Here is a 5,568-nt window from a genome sequence, read left to right as displayed (position 1 = left end):
AAGAAAGAGAAACAAAAACTAACATTTATAATTTTTTTTCATCTTTTTCTTTTGGCGCCATTAAAAATGTAAAAGTCGAGTGGCTCAATTATTCCTTGATTTCCTCAATTTTATTTGAAGGAGAAGTAATTCAATTGTCATTTAAACATATTCCTGAATCTATTTTCTCCATTTTTGTCATCGAGAAGATAACATCAGATTTTGGTTTGTCTTTTGCTTCCTCTAAGGAGATCGGAATTCCTCTGAGCATTGTATGACCATCATTTCTGAGACTCTTTAAGAGCAACTTTTGATGTTACTCATTGCAATATGATGATACTTGTGTATAAATGAAGATATGTTTGTGTATCTGCTAAGAAAATGTACAACAGTTGACATAGCAGGTTCATTTCACAAGGGAAAGCCAAAAATCATGAGAGAAAGTTATAAGAGTGGACTTAAGAGAAAGAAGGAAAAATCAAGAACTGACCAGAGATAAGGTACTTTGGAAATTAATTACTGAAAGCTGCTCAACTTATTCCAGTATGAAAAAAGAACGTTAACCCGGTGGTGGTGATGGTTATGATGATATCTGTGTACATATATAGAGGTTTTAGTTCTCTTACATTGCAAAAACTTAGACACCAGGGTCAGAAAGCGGGATGAATAAGTCAGCGCCTTAGAAGAGGTGCACTGACCTGCAAAAATATCCCGTCAGCATTCCCCGACATACGCGCATCAGGAGATTAGCAATAAACTAACTCCTTCTAACTTCTTCACTGAACTAAACTCCTATCGCAAAATCAACAGGGGCCGGATCATTATAGGAATGGTCTAATGATGTTGATTTTGGGGGTCCAAGTCGAAATCTAGTTGGCGAGGTCTTCTTTTCCTCTTTTTCAGTCTTTCTCTGCTTTATCTTTATTTTCATGACAGGTACTCAATTTAGCTTCAATCTATACCTTTCCTTCTTTGAGACATTTAAAACAAAACTCGTCCAGCTACAACCACTGTCAATAGTTTCATTCTCTCTCTCTCTCCCTCTCTCCCTCTATCTATCTATCTAACTAAACTAAACGAATCTTTTCTGAAGAAAGTTTATTTTCTAGAACGGAACATTATTTTTAAATGGCCATACCATCGAAGTCTCTTGTTTAGCACACGACTCTCTATATTGACAGGATTAGTTTTCATTATTTCAAAAGAGGATTAAATGTAAAAATTAAAAAACTAAGATGGATGTCCATAATGTATAACGATTTTTTCAACTTTGACCCCTTTTTGACACCTTAAAAACAATTTTAACCGGCTAAAGACCCATAAAAGAACGGCCCGTAAAAAATCCAGTCATTTGAGTCCCCTAGCGCCGCTCTGCGACTTTTAGTTTCGAGGAGATAGTTTGAAAATATGGAGACAGACAGACATATAGCCTTATATATATATATATATATATATATATATATATATATATATATATACTCTAAAGAACAAATTCAAAATTTGGAAAAAATATTAAACCCAAAAGTATCTGTTGATACTTTATTTTTAAGAACGTTCATAAAGTACTTGTTAAAAAGAAGTGACCAGCACCAGAAGATGCTTACAGAAGAGAAGATGCCGATGGCAACGGGGAAAGAATGGATGAAAGTTGTTAAGTTAGTTTATGTAGAACGGTTGTGGTAGCAAGCTCAATTTACATTTGCAAGGCACCGAAAACCATGTGAGGAAGTGATAAAAATGGCCTTTAAGGAAAATGAAATGACTAAAGATTTGTCCAGACAAAGGTCACATTGGATGTCAATTTCTTAAAGCGGTCCAACGCCTGTCAGCATGTAAAACTGGTGTTGAACCGATGATGATGATGATGATGATAATTGTAATGCCTCACATTAAATGTTGCTCTTAAAGAGTTTTGGAAATGATGACGATACAATCCCCTATGGAATTCTAATCTCTTTTTAGGAAGTAAATGGAAACCAGAATTTAATTAGTGAAAGCCGTTTAACACATGCACAACCGATAATGATGATGATGATGAGACCTTTAAGCTTAAGGTATTTTGCTTGATTTCTTATCATTTAGAAAACCCTCAGACGAAATCCCGTACCAATTAAATAAACACAATGTCTATTATCTTTTGTAATTGGCCGTAAATAATACAGTCTGAGTTGAGGACATGCGTTGCACAGAGAAATAAGATATGATACTTCCACAATGAATGTACAATGTAAGAACGTAAAACAGGGAAATTAATCATTTACTTTGCTAACTTTAAACGTGAGCGGTAGTTTCCACAGAACCCAGGACAGTGTGTACTATGCCTATATATGGCTTAAACATCATGTTAAATAATAATGCAATCCACTTATTCTTCCTTCGCCCATAACCCACAGAGCACACAGAATACCTCGTCTCCCTAGTTTTCTAATAGGCAACACGAATAAAAGTTAATTGTCTCCACAGATAACCCTTACAGCTTTTGTTGTGTGTTTCCTGTGTTTTTCAAAGCACTGCTCCATCATGCACCAAACACTGATCCATTCTTTTATGGTTCGAGTAATCTTCATCCTTGCGTGACTAGCTTTTTCAAAAACGGTTTTGATAATTATTTATTTAAACCTAAGAGGGAATAAATAAAGAGATGTTTCTCTGCCCATTATCCTTACCTTTTTGCTGTCATAATGCGTTTTGTGATAAATTAGGATGAAAATATATAATGTTGTTTTTATGGTACATTAATAATTTCTCCTTCATTACTCATAGTAAAATGCACTCGATGTTTATCGAAATGATTAGTTGGTTTACCTGATCAGTCGTCCCTTGATGGAAGTATTGACGATAAAATGTTCACGACAGAATTATTAAGATTTTTTCTGAAGCAGCAATCGCTTATGATGTTTCAAGCATAAAGTTTAATTAAGCTTTTGTGGTAACGGTGCAGAGGGACGATGGGATAAGTGGCCATGATTAGCATGCGCCCGCTGCAAGCAAAAGTAACTAAGAGTGGGAGAGCACATGAAACTGTTTTATTTCATGATGATATATACAAACAAAACATTAAAAGAAGGAGAGATTTTTTTCAGACGCTACACAGTTAACGTTCATTTTGGGCTGCGACTTAGTTAAAGCAAGTGCTCCAAAAGAGAAAAATATAATCCGGCCCTAAAAAAGGCGAATATACTAAGAACTGACATTCTGTGTATAAGCAATTGGTTTATATAAGTGTACAGTAATAAACACAAACTATTTAAATTTAATTTCAATTTTTATATTGTTTAATAATTTACTATGAAGTTCGTCCGCTTCTTGGGCAAACTTTCTTCATGGTTCAGTCCTAAGAGTGAGATATGTAACTTAGTGTCTTAATAAGTATTAAACTATAAATTTAGTCAATTAAATGCATACATTTTGAGTGCACTTTATTAGTGACTTACTGACAAAATAATTTTCTAACGAAGGACATTTTTCTTTTAGTTTTAAAAGTTTTAAAGAACCTTCCAAACATCGGCCTATGTACAAATTTCCATAAAACTATGTAGGTAAAAAATAATTAAAAAATACAAACAATCTGCTTCCAATAAAAATACTTATACTATGGTGATGATAAGTTTTAATCCTCTATCCCCCAGGCCCTGTCGGTGGGGCATTAGAATACGCCGACTGCCCCCCTGCAGAGGGTAAAAGTCCCTCAATGGGGGTCCTGGATATTACCTTAAACTATATCCAGTGATGAGGCCCCAGCTTGCGGGCTTTGGGGAGTGTGGAGCCACCCTTTAATTACCATTGCTCCCAGGTCTACTCTGACCCGGAGTGGTAGTAGATGTTAGGGTCCCAACTATGGGTTAAATAAAAACCGACGTGAAAACAACAAATATATTCTATTAAAAAAAGTTTTCTTCAAAATCTTTGGATTCGGAATTAAATAACCCGAAAAGGGTTGATATGGCGTAAAACAAAAACAACCAACCAACCAATCTATCCCTTAACGCTACCCGCAAAATTCTTCGTGGCTATCAGAGAATTCGAAGTACATATTTTGTTTAGAAAATGCATCTTAACTTATAATGAAAAGCTGATTTGTAAACTTAAAAAAAATAATTACTGATTTTTCTATTTAGATAAGTATTTACAACATCGTCGATGTCTGATGACGACTCATATGCACATATCTCAAGTCTTCTGGTCTTTTCTTTTCCTGTTTCTTTTTCCACTTAAAAAAGTATCTCATTCTTGACGCTATCTACTTAGTGTGAAATACGTCCTTAGGTGGAATACTGTTTCCACAGTACAAAAATGACTTAAAAATCTAGTAAGCAATGTTTTTTTTTTCTCCTATTCACTACCTTTGTCTCATGTAACAGACATTACTATTCTTTCTCTATTCTATCTTTATTTTCATGGCAGCTTCCTTTCCTGTAAAACATTCACAACGCAAACTTATCTAGCCACGACCACTATCAATAGGTTCCCCCTCTCTATCCATCTATCAAAATTAAACGAATCCTCCAGCAAAGTTTATGAAACACAACACTATGGAGTTGCTATCCAACTAATTATAACATGGCCGTTTTGAAGTCCAATGTAAACAAATTCGTGTTCAGCTGCCTTCTCAAATAATAAAATTCTGCCCATCATCACCATCATTACCACTCATCTAGTGCTTCACCATCCACATAACACTCATTTAATCCTTATCCTCGTGTAATTTTTGGACTTTGATAAATGGTGACACCATAGTAAAAAAAAAGAAGGAAAAGTTAAAAATTTTTTTATCAAAACTCCATTATGTTAAATCATAATAGAGTTGATTAAGATAATTTAGTTTGGGCTCAGATTCTAGATATGTGACATATTGTAGTATAATATTAATGACTTTGTTTAGTTTGGGAACATAAAATTAGCTTATGAATTAGAATGGTTCTAAAATGAATGATAGGAGTTAGCTCCCTTTATTTGTTTTGAAAATAATTAGGTTTTCTGAACGATATAAATTATACCAGCAGCAGAATTTTCCTTTTTTATAGAGATCCTAATAAGGGTAAGTGCTTATCTCCTTATTAGTGTTAAAAATTAAACAACAATGATAATGATCGGCCCTCCTTTATATATATACATATATACATATATATATATATATATATATATATATATATATATATATATATGTATTCCCGGTGATTTTGACGTATTAGGTCTGCCACGACTACCAAGTTATTTGGAAATCCACACAGATAATTTTATTTAAAGTGGAAAAGGTTTTGTGCAGAACCAACCACACTTTTTTGGTACAACTGCTAATATCAGTCGGTGCAGTATCTGCCACAGGAAAGAGCATACAGTATACCTCAGTTTTTTTTGTTTTTTTTTTTACATTAGAGGTTACCCTTTTTTTTAGATGCATGTCTTAACAAAGACTGAGAGTGTACCCCACCCAATGGATTAAACATGTCCCCAAGTACCAACCTGGGAATTTCTACGTTCCGACACACACACACACACACACACACACACACACACACACACACACATATATATATAAGTATAAGTATTTAGCTTCGACCACATTTTTTTTATTATTAGTGTTTTTAG

Source organism: Euprymna scolopes, chromosome 9 (genome assembly GCF_053919585.1).
Source record: "Euprymna scolopes isolate OS-2025 chromosome 9, ASM5391958v1, whole genome shotgun sequence".
NCBI lineage: Eukaryota > Metazoa > Mollusca > Cephalopoda > Sepiida > Sepiolidae > Euprymna > Euprymna scolopes.
Note: the sequence above shows the minus strand (reverse complement) of the source record.